The 21,252-nt window shown below is 44.1% G+C and overlaps 1 protein-coding gene across 5 annotated transcripts in view; it reads left to right on the forward strand.

Annotated features, from left to right (window-relative positions):
• Positions 1-7,636: 7,636 nt before the first annotated feature.
• Positions 7,637-21,252, forward strand: part of mctp2b (multiple C2 domains, transmembrane 2b) — a 493,262-nt gene continuing 479,646 nt past the window's right edge. Inside the window, exon 1 of one of the 5 annotated variants that reach the window (XM_063065909.1) lies at positions 7,637-7,981. The gene's annotated coding sequence lies outside the window, so the exon portion shown is untranslated. The other 4 variants (XM_063065910.1, XM_063065907.1, XM_063065911.1 and 1 more) reach the window with 4 other exon arrangements.

The raw sequence follows: 21,252 nt of genomic DNA on the forward strand, positions 1-21,252 counted from the left end.
CTGTTCACACAGTATAGGAAAGGTGAGATTGCACTGGAGAAAGTGACTGGAGATTCACCAGGATGTTTCCTGATTGGAGTACCCTCAAAGTTTCAAGGAATAAAAGTACATTTATTATAAAAATATGCACTTGTGCTCTACACATTGAAATTTCCCACTGTTCTGGATGGATTCCTCTTCTCCTCCCACTGCAAACTTCAGCCTATCCTCAGCTCAGTTCTCTGGGTTTCTTGTCAGCAATCAACCCCACCTCTGGTCAGTCTTGGAACTCAATACCATCAATTTTCAACATTCATCTTCAATTTTAATCCTTTCATAACTTAGCTCATTCTTATTTCTGCAGTCTCCTCAAAACTGTGATCACTCTGAAAACTCTATTTCATTAATTCTGGCTTTTTGTATATAATGCAGAAAATGGCGGAAAAACTCAGTAGGTCAGACAGCATCTGTGGAGACAGAAACAGAGTTAAAATTTTGGATCAAGGAGCATTACAACTGAGAAACAAAAGAAACAAGCAGGATTTCCTGGTGATCAACTATTTTAAGACCATTCCCCATTCCCATTCTAACATGTCAGTCTGTGGTTTTTTCTTCTGCCACGATGAGGCCACTCTCAGGTTGGAGGAGCAACACCTCATATTCCGGCTAAGTAGCCTCCAAACTGATTTCCGCAATTTCTGGTAATTTTCCCCCCTCCACTTCCCTCTTCTTCAATTCCCTACTCTTTCCTCTTTTCCTCACCTGCCTATCACCTCTCCCTGTGTTCCTTCTCCTTCCCTTTCTCCCATGATCCACTCTCCTCTCCTATCAGATTCCTTCTTCTCCAGCCCTTTAACTTTCCTACCTATCACCTCCCAGCTTCTTACTTCTTCCCCTTCCTTTCTCCATCCTCCCATCACCTTCTTGTTTGTACTCCTTCCCCTCCTCCAACCTTCTTATTCGGGCATCTTCTCCCTTCCTTTCCAGTACTGATGAAGTGTCTTGGACCGAAACGTCCGCTGTTTATTCATTTCTATCGATACTGCCTGACCTGCCGAGTTCCTCCAGCATTTTGTGTATGTTGTATAAGAGAAATAAGTCAGTTTTCCACTGCACAGAAGGTTGATTCAATTTATGTAGAGATGTAGCACAGAACAGGCCCTTCCAGCCCAACGGATCTATTTAACCCTAGACAATGTCCAGTTAACTCTTAATTGGTGCATCTTTGGAATGGGGGGGCGGGGGGGGGCGGAGAGAGGAAAGCTGAGTACCCGGAGGAAGCCCTCATGCTCACAGAAAGAACATACAAACTTCTTACTGACAGAGCAGGAAGTGAAATCAGAACTTTGTCACCATGAGCTGCAATAGTGTCACACTAACCGGTGTGAGAGGGATGTGCAAAACAGAATGAGAATCAGTATTAGGTTTAATATCACTGGCATATGTTGTGAAATTTGTTAACTTTGCAGCAACAGTACAATGCAATACATGATAACATAGAAAATAACTGTGAATTACAGTAAGTATATAAATATGTTTTGTGAAAGACAAAGGTACAAGAAACGTGATATTGATGTTAAGGATACTATCAGAATGAGCTATTCAAGTGCAAACAGATTTGTTTGTTTCTTTTATCGACTACATAAAAGCATTTGATAAAGTGAAGCACAATAAGTTATTCAAAATATTACTTCCGCCTAGTCAGAAAACTGTACTGAGAACAAACTGCCGTTGTAAGAATAGATGGAGAAGTGAGTCAGTTTACCAAAATCAAGAGGGGCGTTAGACAAGGGTGTGTTTTCTCCCCTGATTTGTTTAATGTGTACAGTGAAACAATATTACAAAAAATAAGAGACATCTTGGGAATCAAAGTTGGCAGTGAAAACATCAATAATTTCAGATATGCGGATGACACTGTGTTAATTGCAAGTACAGAGGAAGAACTACAAAACTTAATTGATATAGTTGTTGAAGAAAGTGCAAAAATGGGTCTATCTACCAATTGCAAAAAGACAGAATGTATGGTGATATCCAAAAAGAAGGAGAATCCTATCTGCAGGCTGAGAATAAATGGGGAAGACATAAAACAAGTACAGAACTTTTGCTGCTTAGGAAGCTGGGTGATACCAGATGGCAGGTGCGACATGGACATCAAAAGAAGAATAGGGATGGCAAAAGACACCTTTACGAGAATGAAAAGTATACTGACCAACACTAAACTAGGCATGACAATCCACCTCAGAGTATTGAAATGTTACGTTTATCCAATTATGTTATATGGCTCAGAATGTTGGATAGTATCTAGCACAGTAACATGAGGAAACGAATTGAAGCAGCAGAGATGTGGTTTTTGAGGAGGATGCAAAGAATATCATGGACGAAATGAATATCTAATGAAGATGTCATGAACAGAGCAAGCACAAAAAGAGAAATAATGTATGAGATCATAAAAAGGCAACGTGACTTCATTGGACATGTGATTAGGAAAGAGGAGTTAGAATGCATGGTAATTATGGGAAAGATCGGAGGGAAGAAAGCAAGAGGAAGACAAAGACAAATGATGATGGAGACAGCAGCCAGAGAACTGGAAATGAATACCAATGAATTGATCCACTTGACCCAAAACAGGAGTGTGTGGGCCATGGCAGTCAAAGTTCAAACTGGGCACGGCACCTGATAATGACCATGATGATAAAAATATATTTTTAAATAGTTAAATTAAAAAATTAAATAAGTAGTGCAAAATTAAAATAAAAACGATAGTGAGGTAGTGTTTATGGGTTCACTGTCCATTCAGAAATCGGATGGCAGAAGAGAAGAAACTGTTCTTGAATCGCTGAGTGTGTACCTTCAGGCTTCTGTACCTCCTTCCTGATGGTAACAATGAGAAAAGGCCATGACCTGGGTGGTGGGGGCCCTTAACGATGGCTGCCGTCTTTTTGAGGCATTTCTCCTTGAAGATATCCTGGATACTACAGAGGCTAGTGCTCACGATGGAGCTGACTAATTTTACAACTCTCTGCAGCTTACCTCGATCCTGTCATTAGCACACTGCCCCAACCCCCATACCAGATGGTGATGCAGACAGTTAGAATGCTCTCCACAGTAAATCTGTAGAAACTTATGAGTGTTTTTTTTAAAAAAATGGAACATTGATCATAAGGGAGACCAAATGATTCAATGCAACTGTTAAGTACCAGATTATGCTTCTCCCATCTTCTCAGCTGATGACACCTAAACTGCTTTCTCACTTTCCCAGTTCTAATGAAATATCCCTGATTTAAAACATTAGCTGTTTCTCCTTCGACATACTGCTTGATCTGTTGAGAGCTTCCACCATTTTCTGCTTTTAAAGATTAGCTTTATTTTTGACACAAATATCTAAATGTACAGTGAAATGCATCACTTGCATCAAGTCAAAGCAGTGAGGATTGTGCTAGGGGCAGCCCAAATGTGTTGCCATGTTTCCGGTGCCAACATATCATACCCATAACTTATCAACTGTAACCATATGTCTTTGGAATGTGGGAGGAAACTGGAGCTCCCAGCCAAAACCCACATGGTCACAGGGAGAACACACAAATTTCTTACAGACAGTAGCGGGAATTGAATGCCGATCAGTGATTGCTGACGTGGTGCTAACTGCAATAATAATTTCCAGCCTCTTCAGGTTTCTGATTTTAACTTGCTTGCCTTTTTTCCTTAACCCTGACATTGATAGCTCTGCTTTCAATCTTAAGACCCCATTTCCTTGAATTTCCTGCCAAAATCCCTCCTCATCTCCACCTCACTCTGCTCCATTACAGCAGGACAGAGCTGAGATTGCTGTCATCATTGGGACACTTCAGATGTTTCAGACCCCTGCCAATACTCTGCCCTCTGCTGGGCAAACCTAGGAACTGACCTATGATTATCCTGGTGTGAAGTTCGTCAAGATGGTTTGCATTATTGCTGCTCCTTCCCATTGTGCACTGAAACTACTCCTTTTGCAGGCTTGCCCAAGTTGGGGCAGCAATATAGATGCCAAAACTATCACTATGAAACCAGCTGCACTGGCTTATATGATATCTGGTCTGAATCACCTCTCCAAATGAGCTTTTTCTCCTTTGTTCCATCAGCTAGCACAGTTTGATTACTGATGGCCTCCGTTGGTCAGGGTCAACCATGGATGTTGTATCCTAGCTGTCAAAGTTGACGTGCAAACCAGTACACGAGCCAAAGCAGTACGATACAGAGAGCAGGCAGTTGCCCAGGCAGCAGGCTTCCCTTCTCCAAGCTGCTGATGAATCCAAAGGGATGGCAAAGACCAAAACAGTTTGGCACCAGCAGCACTGCAGGAGTTGCCAGTCAGTATTGATCTAAGTGTGGGCCTGCCCTGGGGACTCCAGCTCTGGATTTTCCCTCGGGGTTTACTCCCGAAGCCTTCCCCGTGAGTGGGTATAGCTGCAAGGCAGCGGAGGTTGGAGGTCAGAGTTTACCTTCTCCTAGATGAGCTGCCAACCACAGCTGATAAGCCCCATCTGCCTGAAAGAACTGTTTTTAAGGCACCAGCAACCTACCTTTGCCCCTTCTTTTGTCAGTAGAAATAGTTTCATTTAGCTTAGTAGCTAAGCCACACATGAAGGCCAGGAGCTGGACTTGGCTGTCAGAGGCTATTTGAGATGCATGCCATTGGGAGCATTTAATAGGTAATGGGAGCTTATCCCCACTACCACCCCCCAGCTATGACAACATTAAGGAGCCTTAAGTGTCATACTATGACTGTAACATTAAATAAGCTCAAATTAAAAAGCTAAAATCTACAGGTGTTGGAAATCTGAAATAAGAACTCAGCAGGTCAGACGGCATCTTTCAAATTGCTGGATGCTCCCCTTTTTACCTTTGCTTTTTCCAATAATATATATTATTCATAATAATATTTACAATAAATGCAGTCATTTTGTTTTACATTTAATTTATCATCAAATCAATGCATCCTCCTGCAAAGCAGAAACACCACTTATGTTTATTTTATCTTTGAACAACACACCTATGAAGTGTTTGAGAGGGCCGACACAAAGACCTTTACAATCTGGCTCACAAATCATCCAAACACGGGGTCGAGCCCTTCAGTATTAGGTACTGGCTGCAGCCTCGACTGAGGTCCTTCTTCATAAAACCTGTTTAAGACGGTGCTGGTGATGCCCAGCGACTACTTACCGGTGGCAAAGCACAAAAACAAACTACTTAAGAACTTATTAATAGCACTTTATTAATAATGATCAACTCTAACAACGGAGGGGCATGCAGAGGCGATTGGAGGCAAAGGTGAAGCATGCTGGAGGCAGGACTGAAGAAAGTCCTGATGTCTGATCGATTTAAACCCTGGGCTGAATTGGAATGGTCAGGTACAGGCTGAATCGTGGCGGCAGAGCGCGGGTCCCAGAGCTGTCGCAAAGCGAGGAACAACCCGATGTTTGGATGATTTCAGTGGGGGGGGGGCAGATTGAAAAGTTCAGGTGTTGGGACCAGAGACAAGAGATGGGCCATTTCTGCCTGGCTCTGCTCGCTGCTCTGTGACATTTACTCAGCTCTGCACTGAACTGAGGCTCTGGCCTGCTCCAGTTGTAGTGATGCCTGGCTTCGGGTCTGTGGTCCCTGCAGTCGGCTCTGCTATGAATTGAGGCTGTGGCCTAATCTAGCACCAGGATGCTTGGCTTTCTGTCTTTCTGGATGTTATTGCCTGCAAGGAGACAAATCTTAAGGTTGTATAATATATACATACTTTGATAATGAATGTATTTTGAACTTTGAACCCATGTGATAGCTGCACAAAATTCAGTGCTTCCCTCAGCATGTGGTGCTATACTCTGAATGTGCCAGTTGGCAGTGCAAAGTGCATATTTCACCGAGCTGATGCTCCCACAGCACTTGATGCTCGTCTTTCATTGCTTCGCTGGGGACAGTCCATAGATGACAGAATCCTCTGTTATGGAACTTCTCACAGATTGCCTGAGCAAAGGCCATCAAATTCTTTGCTAGACTTTCTGGGCACAGTTCACAATGAGGTAGGAAATGATTTCTTTCACATTGCAATCATCTTGAGGGCAGCATTTGTGGAAGGAAAGGAATTGTCAACATTATGGGACTATGGTACAGGCCGCCTCCCCTCTCCTCTCTTGGTCCTGAAAGACAGACGATTCTTTTTCTCCCACAGATGCTGCTCAGCCAGCTCTCAAAAAACTATAAATAATGAAGACCAACAAACAACCAATGTGCAAAAGAAGACGAATAATGCAAATGATAAAAAAGTAAATAAATAATATTGAGAACATGAAATGCAGAGCCCTTGAAAGAGAGTCTATCCTTGAAAGTGAGTTCCTTAGCATGAAGCCCATGGGAGGTTGGTTTTCCCTGAAATAGACCACATCTGTGAAGGAGTCTGTTTGTTATGTGCCATGTTGTACACCATGGGCGATCATGGTCTTCTCATGACCATGATTGTTCTTGGCAAATTTTTCTACAGAAGTGGTTTGCCATTGCCTTCTTCTGGGCAGTGTCTTCAGGTGACCCCAGCCATTACCAATACTCTTCAGCGATTGTCTGCCTGGTGTCAGTGGTCACATAACCTGGAATTGTGATATGTACTGGTTGCTCATATTCACCGCCTGCTCCCACCACTTCATGTGATCCTACTCAGGGTGGGGGGGGGGCTGCTAAGCAGGTGCTACACCTTGCCCAACGGTGACCTGCAGACTAGCGGAGGGAAGGATCAACTTACACCTCCTTTGGTAGAGACGTACCTCCACCCTGCCACCCCTGAAAAGCAGTAACCCACTCTACTCTGAGGAGATGTTGGAGTGAGTAGCTGCCTCTGTCACCCAGGAGGTTTGAGCTCAAGTCTGTGGGGTGAGTGCAAGAGATCAGGGGGCCAGATTTCAGCTCCATGAGCTTTGGAGCATTTGGATTGAAGGGATGGACCACTTTTTGCTGCACTGAAGCTGTTTTCTGAATCCTGCTATCTGCCTTACCTGGCTTCTGCAATGGGTTACTTTCGACACACTGTTAAGGAAGCAACCCACTGCAAATTGGCCCATTAAGCAACGATGAGGTCACTGACCAGGGGATTGATATTGGTGAGGTGGTGTGAGGAACAGGTCTTGGCTAGGAGCCAGTGATCTCCCATTCTGTTCACCTGGGGTCCGGCTTTGACGTCTCATCTGAATAAAACACCACCACTGGATGGAATGCAACAGTGAAAGGGCCAGAGAGCAAAAAAAAATGTTTGTTAATAGGAATGAAATGAACTTCTGTGAGAGGGGAGATCACTATGAAGTGGAGTGAAGGATAGTTACATGAAGCCATGAATTAGGTCTTGGAGGCAAAAGGTGCTTCTGTGGACAGGGCAGTGGAGAGTGAGTCTGTGATCAGGAACTGAGTCTGCGAAAAGGGAGTGAGGTGGGATCCTGGGATGAGGGAAATAAATCTGTGAATGAGTCAATGGTGAGTCATTTCAGGATCTGGAGAGTGGGTCACTGGTAGGTGTGTGTTGGATGGGTGTGCAGAGTTGTGTGTGTGTGTGTGTGTGTGTGTGTGTGTGTGTGTGTGTGTGTGTGTGTGTGTGTGTGTGTGTGTGTGTGCTGGAGGAGACAGCGAACCGCATACCTTTGTGATGCTGGATACGGTACTTATACAGCCAAGTTTCACAAAACTGATGGCCTTTTGAAGGTGAATAAATTTAGTTTCCATCTCCTACGAAAGCAGTGAGATTGAAAATCTTTCAGTTCTGGAGCCGATGAAACAGACTCGAGCCGCACTGTTGCAAACTTGCATGGTTTCTCTCCCAGTGGAGTGCCCCTCCCGAGCTGGCGAGGGCAATATTTAAAAGCCGTGGATTGTACCTCCCATTTCTGAATCGAGCTCAAGGAAGGGGTTGTGGATATCAGAGTCTTCTGACGGCTGCGGTGGCGGCTGCTGCAGTCGCAGCATTTTTAGTCGGGTGAGAATCGCCTCCCCTTTAAAGGTACATTATGTTGTAAATGTGAATGAGGAAGTGAGTGAGCAGCGGAGTTGGAGGTGTCTGTGTGGCCGGATAGAGTGAGTGCCAGGTAGCAGCCGGGTGGTTCCAGGAGGTGCGTGTTACTTTAACTTCTTGCATTCATTCTAAAATGTAAGACAATTTTTCTTTGTTTGTTATTTTCTGCTAATCAACTAGTCGCTCGAAAACAGAAAAGAAACGCATGGCTTAAACCGGTTTACATCTGCAGGAAACAGATGTTGCCTATATGAGAATCATATGCGCAGCCCTGAAGTTAGCGACTTTGGTGAACTTTGCTTTTGTTGAGCAGCGACCTCGGATCTTTTCGTTAACTGCAAATTTGTTTTGGTTTTGCATTTCTCTCACGTGTTGTCTTGCCGTTTAATCTGTAAGCATGGGGTGGGGGTTGGGGGAGGGATGTGGAATGGGGAAATAGGCGGCAACCTATTTCTTCTGAGTGCCAAGCCGACACTGAAAGGATCCAACAAGGTGACCCTCCCTAGCCAGCGCAGTGTTCAGACTCCTCCACTCACCCGTTCGCCTGCCTTGCCTCATCTGACAGATTACACCCATCAGAGCAGGTCTGGAAACTGCCAGCAGTGAATCGTGGTGGAAGCCTGTTACTAAATAATACTTGCTTCTTGCTACATCCATTTACAATTCAGCGTTGCCAATATTTGTCTCCGCTGTTCTAACAGGAACACCTTCAGATCCGTATTATGCCTTTTTTAAAAAAAATAGCAGTTAAGATGAATGCCGTGTAGAAAACATATCTCGTTTGGTGATGTCATTAGCAGTAATATACAAGCTTTCTCCCAATAATTCATTGATCATATAATCTTATAATATAAAAATAGATTTTTATTACTATAATTGTAGTAAAGCCTTTGGATTTGGATCGGGGCTGGCAGGATCTAGATCTCTGAGCTCACGTGATTTGTCTAGTTTTCCTTTGCCTGGTGATTCTGTGGATGTGTATGGCTTGGGTGCAGTGAAGGTGTTCCCAGCAGTGTAGTGTTGTAAGCAGGTACACCGAGGTAAGGTCGGCTCTACTGGGCAGCTAGCAATTATTGATCAGCTTCAAAGGATGATGGAAGCAGATTGAAGAATAACGTTCAAAAAGAAATGTGTAGAGAAGAGATTCAGGCATCTAATAGAACTGGTGTAGGAGACTGCCCAGCTACCCACATGCACGCCCCTGCCCTGTACTACAAACGTTTGTACTTACCTCCATGAATTCACACTTGCTGCTCTTTCCCTTGAGCCTGCCCGTTCGATGTGCCATAGCTAGCCTCTGTGATGCTAAGCACGTGGATGTCTGAGGAAAGGGATAACCTCAGAGTTCACTGTGATGCTGTTTTGTACTTGTTGGCTTAAAAGTTAAAAAACGAGTGTTGGAAATACTCGGCAGGCCAGGCAGCTTCCGTGGAGAGGCATGCAGTTGATGGTTAAGGCCGCAACGCTTTCAGCAGAGCTAGATCACGTAAACTTGAGCTCTTGGCTCCCTGCCTTGCCCCACAGATGTTGCTGATCTGTCAAGTATTTCCAGCATTTTTTTTAACACTTCAGTTGTCAGTGTTATTTTACTTTTTTGCTTTGCTCTTATGAGTATTAGCTTTATTTTTCCTTCACAAATGGAAACCTCTTTGTTGTCTTTAGGGCAAAGTGTTAAGGTGGAGGTGGGTAAATTTTAACTAAGTAGCACATCTCTGGAAAACTTCAACCCAACGTGTTAAATGGTTTTTGCAAAGTGTCCTGTCAGGGATCATTACCTTTTAGAGTTTGAAATATTTTCAAGTTAATCCCTGGTTGACCAAGATGACACAGTTATTCCTGACTAGAATACTATTGGTTGGATAGTTCCTTTATTTAGAGATACAGTTCTGGCCCCAACAAGCTGTACTGCCAGCAACCCACCTACTTAACTCTAGCCTGGTCACAGGACAATTCACATTGACCAATTAGTGACTGTACGTCTTTAGACTGTGGTAGGAAATTGGAACACTTGGGGGAAACCCACACGCAAGCAGGAAGAAAGTGCAAACTTTCTTAGTGAGAACACGGGAATTGAACTCCAGTGCGCCGAACTGTAATAGGGTTGCAGTAACTGCTACATTACCATGGCACCCCATTTCTCTGTCAATCAATCACTCAGATCTTGAGGGCTGTGACTATGAAAATGCCCAGTTTGTACTATAAAACTATTCCTCATGTACTGGAATAACTGCCCATCATTTAATGGGTAATCTTGCTCTGGTTTTACACATTCTTTGTTAAATAGGTACTGTAGCTTGTTTGCTGTAGTGCGCCATTTTGTTTCTATATGCTGAGTTCCGCATCCTGTCCACTTGCATGCCCAACAACTGACTTGGTGGTAGCAATAAACAATTTTTAATTTGTAGGTGACCCAAATGCAATACCTCAGGCTGTGAGTGTGGCCTCCAAGCGAGGTGGCAAGTGAAGTATATAATTGGACTAGAAAGTGCAACTGTCCTTCAATTGCTTCCATTGTAAATTCCGTTGGCTTTATTTATAATGAAACTTGCTTATTTAAACTTGTTCATTTGTGGTGTCTGTTAATTTCATGACTGTTACTGTGTTGGAAGGGTTTAATGGAGAAATGTTGTAAACATTCACTTAAGCAACTGGTGGTTGGAAATTCAGTTGATAAATATTTATTTCTTTTCCAGTTCCTTACCATTTATAATTGTTTCCATGTTTGAAGTGGAACAGCAGTTGTTTTCTGGTCAGTCAGGAATTAGGTATTTCCTGTTGCTCTTCAAACCTGATGTGGAACCAGTGAGGAAATGTCAAATATTTGAGGAAATGTCAAATATTAGAGGATGTAGCTTTAAGGTGAGAGGGAGAAAGCTGAAAGAAGATTTATGAGGTAAGTTTTATTAGCATGGTGTTCCAGGTGTCTGGAACATGCACTCTGTGGAAGATACAATAGTAACATTTACAAGGCATTGGGGCAGGTACATGATTGGGCAGTTAATGGAGGGATAGAGATCATGTGCATTGGAACGATTCTATTGCATTGGCATCATTGTCCTGTTCCTGTACAGTTTTGTCCTGTGAATGTATCTGCAATGAATTCCCCATGCAGTGTGCCTTCTGGACGTGGAGATGTTTCTTATTGTGGGGGGAGGCTAGGAACAGAGGGCACAGCCTCAAAGTGCAAGGATGTCCCTTTAGAACAGAAATGAGGAGGAGTTTCCTTAACCAGAGGGTGGTGAATTTGTGGAATTCACTGCTACTGGTGGCTGTGGAGGCCAAGTTATTGGGTACATTTAAAGCGGCGGTTGATAGGTTTTTGACTAGTAAGGTGTCAAAAGTTACAGGGACAAGGCAGATGAATGGGGTTGAGGGGGAATGGGCTCGATGGGCCGAATTGCCTAATTCTGCTCCTATGTCTTATAGTCCTCTGGACACCTAGGCATTGTGTTCAGAACCAAATTTCCTGTTAAGTGAGTAAACCACTTACTTGAATCTTCTCTCCCCTTCCCTCTCCCATTGGGCAGAAGATACAAAAGCCTTAAAGCCTGTACTACAGGCTGTAGTCACTCAGGCTTCTGAGTTAACGGTGGTTTGAAGAAAACAATGATCAGAAGCCCTCTCGTGGCATTTACAGCCCACCTTGGATCACCCTTGATGATCACCTTCTCACCACGGTTGCCCAGTCCTACCTGGGCAGTGTCATCTCCAACGATGCTACTTTAGTAAGGGACATTGACAATCGACTCGCCAGAGCCAGCAGCGCCTTCAGGTGCCTCCAGAAACGTGGGTGGAAGAACCACTGGCGGCGTCTGTCTAGGAGAATCCAGCTGTACAGGGCTGCCATCGTCACAACACTGTTAGACGGCTCTAAAGTCTGGGTCTTGTACCACAAGCAAATCCAGTTGCTTGAGTGCTTCCATCAGCGCTGCCTCTGCTCCATCATGGGTATTGGCTGGCAGGATCGTGTCTCCAACAACGAGGTCCTGGAGAAGGCTCAACTTCCAAGCACTGATGACACTTTGCTGGTCAAGCAGCTCCGCTGGTCAGGCCATGTGTCTCACATGGACAGCTCCAGGTTACCAAAAGCAGTACTCTACGGAGAACTCCCTCAGGGCAGGAGAGATCATGGTGCCCCACACAAGAGGTACAAAGACCAACTTAAGCAGCAGCTCTCTCAGGCAAGTATCGAGGTCAATGAGTGGCAGGAGCTGGCTTGTACAGAGTCCGCTGGAGGTGGCTGATCCACAGAGCAGCCAAGAACTTTGAGGAATCCGGAAGAGCGACTGCTGAAGAGATGAGAAGACACAGGCAGGATCCAACTACTCATACACCTGCCTCCCAGCTGTTCTCGTGTCCCTACTGCTCCAGAGTCTGCAGATCCAGAAATGGCCTCTAACATCACCAACGATCGTGCCGTCGCCCCTGAGGACTCTTCTTCCCTCCTGATCTTCACAAGTGAAGAACTGGCCATCATCACCAGGTTTATAGACAGCTTCTATCCTGCTGTTAACTGCCTATTGTACAATAAGATGGACCCTTACCTCGCAACCTTGCTCATGATAATTTTGTATGTTATTGTTTATCTGCACTGTACTTTGTCACTTTTACAATTTATTCTGCATTGTTATTGTTTTGGCTTGTTCTATCTCAATGCACTGTGTATTGATTTGATCTACATGAACAGTATGCACGACAAGCTTTTCCACTGTATCTTGGTACATGTGACAATAATATACCAATACCATGCATTAGGAGTCCATCCATTCTGAGGTACTAAGGTGGCCTCTTGGTACCCACCCTGAGATTTCACCCTGGTCTTCAGTTGTACCCAATATTCAGAATCAGAATCAGGTTTAATGTTGTGAAATTTGTTAACTTTGCGACAGCATTATGGTGCAAAACGTAATAATAGAAAAAGAAACTGAATTACAGTTTTATATATATATAATGTAGAATAAGTGGTGCAAAAAATAAAAATAAAGAAATAAAGAAAAAGTAAAAGTAGTGAGGTAGTGTTCATGGGCTCAGTGTCCATTCAGAAATTGGATGGCAGAGGGCAAGAAGCAAAGAAGCTGTTCCTGAATCATTGAGCGTGTGTGCCTTCAGGCTCCTGTACCTCCTTCCTGATGGTAACAATGAGAAAGGGGCATGTCCTTGGTGATGAGGGTCATCAATAATGGAACAGCGCCTCTTGAAGCATCGCTCCTCCAAGCTGTCCCGGGTATTATACTCCGGAGTCTAGTGCCCATGATGGAGCTGACTCATTTTACAACTCTCTGCAGCTTACTTTGATCCTGTGCAGTCAGCCTTGTTTCTACTTCTATACCCAGGGAATACCTATAGGCCAGTGTTTATATCAAGGATTTCTTGGGATGAAGTCTCTACCAGGTTCTGTATAGAGAGCAAGATACCCCTGTATACACCGTGGCAGATCATGTGTTCTGTTGTGTCTGTGCACAACTACATATACATTAAATAAAAACATGCACACGGGAGATGGCTTTAAGTGGTGTACTCACATTGCATTGAGAGCAAAAGAACCAAGCGCATGTGTAGACAAGCAACAGCGCATGTGCAAACAACAGATCGACATGTAGTGCTAAGGGGGGTGGGGGGCGGTCATTGATCTGAAAGAAATCAATCCGTACATTACACTTCCTCAACATTTAGATTAATGCAACATAAAACTTGTTGTATGCAAAACATTCAATTTCCCTTTCATAAACTTATATTCCAAATAAACATGCTTTCACGGTAACAATCCATAATTCAGTTATTAAAGGTTTAGTCTTTTGGGTGGCACTCTGTTTCTTTCAGGATAGTGCCTCTGGAAGAGTGGAGTGGCATCAGGTTTGGCGGGTGTCTTGTTAACAATAAGGTTCCCATCATGCCTCTGGATCTATGGAGTGGCGTCAGGTTTGGCAGGTATCTTGTCAAAAATAATGTTCTGGTCACGCCTATGGACCTGCGGAGTGGCATTGGGTTTGGTTGGTGTCTTGTCTAAGATACCGTTCTTGGTTTCCCATGTCACGTTGCTGTCAGTGACATGATTGTTACTGAGAGGTCAATCTGGTGATGGTAATGTTTCCAACTTGTTGGATGCAGTTGACTCAGGTGTGTTCTTGGTAATCATACACGAGGACCTCCAGTCCAACCTTGAAGCTCCTTGTTGTTTCATTTGGTAACTGGCTGAACATTTTATCCTGTACTTCCTTCTGGAGGTCTGGGTTCAGGTGGTCTTTGTAAGATGTTAGATTCCTGCTCATGAACAGCGTTGTAGGTGTTTGATTTGTGGTTGCACGAACAGAGGTCTGATACACAAAACAGAAGTTGTTCACCTTATGCTGAAGAGAAATGTCCTCCTTGCCCATCACTTTAATGGATTTCTTGAAGGTTTGGGTAAACCTTTTAGCTAACCCATTCGTTGCTGGGTGGTGAGGAGCTGACTTGAAATGACTGATGCTATTTTCCATCATGAGTGGTCAGAATTCTTTTGATGCACATTGTGGTCCATTGTCACTCACAGTTTGTTCTGGTAAGCCACTTCTGGTGAAGATAGTCAGAGTGGAACGGACTTTGCTGAGGTGGTTGACTTTATTGGTATAATTTAGATTAGATTAGATTAGATTATGAGGACACACAGTCCTCTTTTATTGTCATTTAGTAATGCATGCATTAAGAAATGATACAATTTGTTCCTCCAGAATGACATCACAGAAACACAAGACAAACCAAGACTAAAAAAAACTGACAAAAACCACATAATCATAACATATAGTTACAACAGTGCAAGCAATACCGTAATTTGATAGAAGAACAGACCAAGGGCATGGTAAAAAGTCTCTCGAAAGTCCCATCATCTCACGCAGACGGTTGAAGGAAGAAAACTCTTCCTGCCATGAGCTTCCAGCGCTGCAAACTTGCTGATACAGCAGCCTGGAAGCACCCGACCACAGTCCGACTCCGAGTCCAACCGAAAACTTAGAGCCTCTGACCAGCTCTCCAACACCAAGCACCGAGCACCATCTCTGCCGAGTGCTTCGACCCTGGCGCTGGCAACAGACAATAGGCAAAGCCGAGGATTTGGGGCCTTCCCCTCCGGAAACTCTGGATTGCACAGTAGCAGCGGCAGCGAAGCGGGCATTTCAGAAGTTTCTCCAGATGTTCCTCCATGCTTCTCACAGCTGTCTCCATCAAATCATCCTAGTTCACAAATACGATATCAATTCGGAGCGGCCGCGTGCGCTGCATCACGCCGCCATTTTCTCCTACCCCTCTTCCGGCCACTTTGAATAAGCATCCACAGCAATCAGGAGCATGGAGTCCATGAATGACCCAACAAAGTCAATGTGTACTCTTTGCCATGGTGAAGATGGCCACTCCCTCTCTGTGGGGTGCATTTTGAATTCTCTGGCATCACAAACAGCTTTTGGCCAAGTCTTTGATCTGTTTACCTATTCCCTCCTCAAACACCTTCTGATTAGCATTAAGCAGCTGTGTAAGCCTCTGGTTAGTTCTACCATTTGGGCTGCAGTTGCCTGTTGATGTCACACTGAGAGCTTTGCTTGAGTATCAGTCTAGTTGGATTTTTCTTAACCATTCACATCTGAAAAGCACTAGCCCTCCACTTTTCAATACATGAAGCTCTAACTGTTGTGTTTGGCCTCCATACATCACATTTACCTTCAGTTTGCCTTTCGGAGACACTTTGTGCCTGTGTAGGCCTTTAGCATCATGAAGATCTTCTCTAATGGTACCTTAGAAAACAGAATGTTGTAGTCAGCCTCTGAAATTATAGACAAAACTGACCCTGTGCCCAGTTCCATTTAGTTTTACATCAGACACATCTATTGTGAACCAAATGATTTGCTTAGATTTGTGTGTGAAACTCTTCACTTGGTGTGTTGGTCTATTTGGTTGTGCTTTTCGTCTGACTTGCACACTCTCTCTTTGTGACCTTGCCTGTGTCACTTTCTACTCATGTTTTCCTTGAACCAACAGTCATTTGCATCATGGGAAAATTTGCCACATTGCTAACATTTTTGGCTTTTTGCGCCATTCAGGGACATTTTGTGCATTTCGCATTCTAACTTTCTTTTTCTGTAGTTCCGTGCATCCTTTGCTGCAGTCTCTAACGATATTGCAACGGTCAATTTCTAAGGTTAGGTAGCCTCTTTTGAGTGCCTCGACTATGCATGCCGCACGCAAGCTTGTCTGTTAATGCATCAGAGAGTCCATCTCGAAAGCCACCGTATTGGTAAAGTTGGCACAATTCAGAAATGCTTTTATCTTTTGACTGGTTCCTTTTGTAAGATCTAAATCTTTCAGCCATTGCCAACGGTTTAGGGCTCAAGTGATTTTGTAAAATTGTAACAGTTTTGTCAAGCGTCTTGCTTGCTGGCTTTGCAGGGGTTACTAAGTTGGGTAAGAGATTCTATGTCCTTGCAGCCATTAAGCTATGAAGAGCAGGGGCTTTCTTTTGCTCCTTCACATTGTGTGAGTTACAATACAGTTCAACTCTCTCAATATATGACTCCCAACCTTCATTAGCGCTATCAAGTTCATCAGGTTTCCTGATTGAAGCCATTGTCGAGTTATTTTCACCTTAAATTCAGCGCCTCTTTCACTGTTTCTCACTGGTCCTTTGGCTTTCTCATGCTGTTTTGTCCCTAACTGTCGGTGCAGTTTGTGATGTTTTCTGATGTTCAGGTTCGTACTCGTTGCCAATTTGTTGTGTCTGTGCACAACTATGTATCGATTAAATAAAAGCACGCATGCGGGAGATGGCTTTAACTGGTGTATTCACATTGCAATGAGAGTGAGGACAATGCACATGCATGGACAGCAACCCATGCACAGAAACAGATCATTACATAGTGCTTATGGAGAGGGGTGTTATTGCTCGCAAAGGAATAGATCCATACATTACATATTCTCTCTCATGTAAAAACACTTCTTTGACAAAACATTTGGCCAAGATTTCCATGTAATTTTATGCAATTCTCTGCAAGTTCGGCAGAGATGGTGCTCGGTCTCGGTGTCAGAGGGCTGATCAGAGCTCGAAGGTTTTGGACGACTCAGAGTCGGACTGTGGTCGGGCATGGCAGGGAGAGTTTTTCTTCCTTCTCCCGTCTGCGTGAGATGTGGGACTTCCGAGAAACTTTGAACTTTTTTACTGTGCCATGGCCTGTTCTTCATCAAGTTATGGTATTGTTGCTGATAGCATCTTTGGTGAAATGATTTGAGATAAAAGATGCTGGATATTCCATAAAATGTCTTCAAAAATAAGATGCCATGCTCTGCATATTAAAGTCCAAGATCTCTGTTTTGAACAGTTATTTCCTTGCCTTCCCAGCAGAATTTTAATCCACATCATAATGCCTTCATTTAAAACAAATCCTTGCCTGGGGAGTATAATCATTTAGTACGTGCTGTGTTTAAATGGTTGGCAAACCTATTCTTGGCAGTTAACGGAGAAAGAAAGGTTGCATTATGGACTGGTAACTGTTCTGTCCATTTTGAGGATTAATTGACACTTGGAAGAGATTGCAAAGCTGATGCATTGATATTTTAGATTGTAATCGTATTATTATCAGGAGAAATTTTGGACTTTGCTAGCAAGTTTATAGTTAGTTTCTACGTGGTACATTTTAAATGTTTCCTAATTTGGTCATGGCATTTTAAATAAACTTACATTAGTGTTAAGGAGAGCACAGTGACACAGCTATCAGAGCTGCTGACACCACCCCCCCCGCCCTCACTTCAGCGCGAGAGTCGATTCCGACATTGGGTACTACCTTTGTCGGTTTCCACTGGGTGCTCTGATTGCCTCCCACATCATAAAGACGAGCATGTTAGTAGGTTGACTGACATTTGAGGTGGTATGGTAGCATAGTGGTTGGCACAGTGTGTTGGTTCATCTTGTGCCACGGTCCGTAAGGAGTCTGTACATTCTCCCCTTGCCCACTTGGGTTTCCTCCGGGTGCTCCGGCTTCCTTTCCTCCCACAGTCCAACGGCGTACTGGTTGGTTGATTATTTGGTCATTGTAGATTGTCCCGTGATTAGGCTAGGAATGCTAGGTGGCACAGCTACATGGGCTGAAGGGCGCAACTCTCCCTGTCTGTAAGTAAGTGTTAGAATCTAGACAGAGCTAGTAAGAATGTGGGGAGTGTAAACAAAATGGGATAATATCAGATTATAGTCATAGTCATAGTCATACTTTATTGATCCCGGGGGAAATTGGTTTTCGTTATAGTTGCGCCATAAATAATAAATAGTAATAGAACCATAAATAGTTAAATAGTAATATGTAAGTTATGCCAGTAAATTATGAAATAAGTCCAGGACCAACCTATCGGCTCAGGGTGTCTGACCCTCCAAGGGAGGAGTTGTAAAGTTTGATGGCCACAGGCAGGAATGACTTCCTATGACGCTCTGTGCTGCATCTCGGTGGAATGAGTCTCTGGCTGAATGTACTCCTGTGCCCAACCAGTACATTATGTAGAGGATGGGAAACATTGACCAAGATGGCATGCAATTTAGACAGCGTCCTCTTTTCAGACACCACCGTGAGAGAGTCCGGTTCCATCCCCACAACATCACTGGCCTTACGGATGAGTTTGTTGATTCTATTGTTGTCTGCTACCCTCAGCCTGCTGCCCCAGCACACAACAGCAAACATGATAGCACTGGCCACCACAGACTTGTAGAACATCCTCAGCATCGTCCGGCAGATGTTAAAGGACCTCAGTCTCCTCAGGAAATAGAGATGGCTCTGACCCTTCTTGTAGACAGCCTCAGTGTTCTTAGACCAGTCCAGTTTATTGTCAATTCGTATCCCCAGGTATTTGTAATCCTCCCCCATGTCCACACTGACTCCCTGGATGGAAACAGGGGTCACCGGTACCTTAGCTCTCTTCAGGTCTACCACCAGCTCCTTAGTCTTTTTCACATTAAGCTGCAGATAATTCTGCTCACACCATGTGACAAAGTTTCCTACCGTAGCCCTGTACTCAGTCTCATCTCCCTTGCTGATGCATCCAACTATGGCAGAGTCATCGGAAAACTTCTGAAGATGACAAGACTCTGTGCAGTAGTTGAAGTCCGAGGTGTAAATGGTGAAGAGAAAGGGAGACAAGACAGTCCCCTGTGGAGCCCCAGTGCTGCTGATCACTCTGTCGGACACACAGTGTTGCAAGCACACGTACTGTGGTCTGCCAGTCAGGTAATCGAGAATCCATGATACCAGGGAAGCATCCACCTGCATCGCTGTCAGCTTCTCCCCCAGCAGAGCAGGGCGGATGGTGTTGAACGCACTGGAGAAGTCAAAAAACATGACCCTCACAGTGCTCGCTGGCTTGTCCAGGTGGGCGTAGACACGGTTCAGCAGGTAGATGATGGCATCCTCAACTCCTAGTCGGGGCTGGTAGGCGAACTGGAGAGGATCTAACTGTGGCCTGACCATAGGCCGGAGAAGCTCCAGAACAAGTCTCTCCAGGGTCTTCATGATGTGGGAGGTCAATGCCACCGGTCTATAGTCATTGAGGCCGCTGGGGCACGGCGTCTTCGGCACAGGGACGAGGCAGGGCGTCTTCCACAGTACAGGAACCCCCAGAGCCTCAGGCTCATGTTGAATACATGGCAAAGTACTCCAAATAGCTGACAGGCACAGGCTTTGAGCACCCTGCTACTGACACCATCCGGTCCTGCAGCCTTGCTTGGGTTGAGACGTTTCAGCTGTCTTCTCACCTGTTCAGCCATGAAGCCCACCGTGGTGGTTTCGTGTGGGGGAGGGGTATCGTCATGAGAGCAGGGTGGGGGACTGTGAGGAGGGGTAGGAGGGGAGAGTGGAATATGTGTTGGTTGGGGGCCGACAACAGATGGCTCGTGTGGGGGATGGGCAGGGGTCACAATGTCAAATCTGTTAAAGAACAGGTTAAGTTCGTCAATTGGTGGATGATTGATCGGCCCAGATTAGTCAACTGGGGGCTGGGGGGTGGGGTGGTTGGGGATGTTTCTGTGCTGGACCTCTGAGTCAATGACTTCTAAGTTTCATTCACTGGTTGGTTCCACCACCCACAGTGAAGAGGAGATGGAATAGGAGACCTTTTAAACTAATTCCAGTCATAGGCAGAGTGAAAACTTATCTTTGTTCCTTGTTGGTCGGTAGTTTGTTACTGAATCAGTGATTGAGTTTCAAGGAGAATATGTATTAATGAAGAATGTGTCCAACTGGATTCATTGTAACTTGAATTTCTCACCAGTAATATTATATTGGGAATGCTGTGTGCAATTCTTGGATTGATTTGGCAGGGGAAATTGAGGAAAACAAAGAGAAGAATTGTCAGGCCTGAACCCATGTAGGACAGACTTTCATTTCTGTGTTGCCTGCCAAAGGCCTTGAAAATGTTGAAGTCTTTTGGAAGGAAAGATTATTTGCTGTAAGGCAGAGAGATCTTGCACAATACCTTCACCTCTCCTTGGTCACTTGAAAGCAGTCCAAGAGATATGGACCAGAAATATATGTGGGCCAGCATTGATGCTGATGGAAGTGGTTCCATTATAGAGTTTAAGCATTACCTTTAGTGATATTTACCAACTAGCACATTAACATAGTATTTTTCTATTTAAATCCTGGCCTCATCTTGTTCCTTTCCAATATCTTGGCTCCTCCTGTTAAAAAGAGCAGTTGTCAGGAACGGTGTATGTCAACGATTTGTACACCAAAAATGGAAAGCAGTAATTTTGTGTGATTTGTGTTCTCCTGTAGCTTTTAAATCACATTGTCTTCATTTTCTGTGGTACCTACAACCAGGGAGCTGAGCAGCCTTGAAGGGGAGTTGTCAAATAATTCAAGCAAAAACACTTGGCGTTATTAAATTCTTGTTTTGCATTTGGGAATCTTGGTCTACCTGGAACCGATGTACTTTCATTCGTGTTAAATGATGTGTTGATGGCATGTGGACCTTACTGGCAAAGGTGGCATTTATTGACCATCCCAGAGTTGAGAAACATCTCCAGTTGTTTAAGGGCAGTCACATTGAGCAAGGGTGGTGGATTTCCTCCTTTAAAGGACATTGACCAATGGATTTTTATGCAATCCTGTATCATAACTGAGGGTTTTATATTTCAGATTTATTTAATAACAGATCCAACACAGCTGTAAAAACATGAAGAGGTACAGCATAGAAACAAGCCAAAGATTCAAAGAAACACCATGAAACCCGTTCAAAGAAAACATCAAATAGCCAATGTG

The sequence above is a fragment of the Mobula hypostoma genome, chromosome 13 (assembly GCF_963921235.1).
Source record: "Mobula hypostoma chromosome 13, sMobHyp1.1, whole genome shotgun sequence".
NCBI classification, from domain to species: Eukaryota; Metazoa; Chordata; class Chondrichthyes; order Myliobatiformes; family Myliobatidae; genus Mobula; species Mobula hypostoma.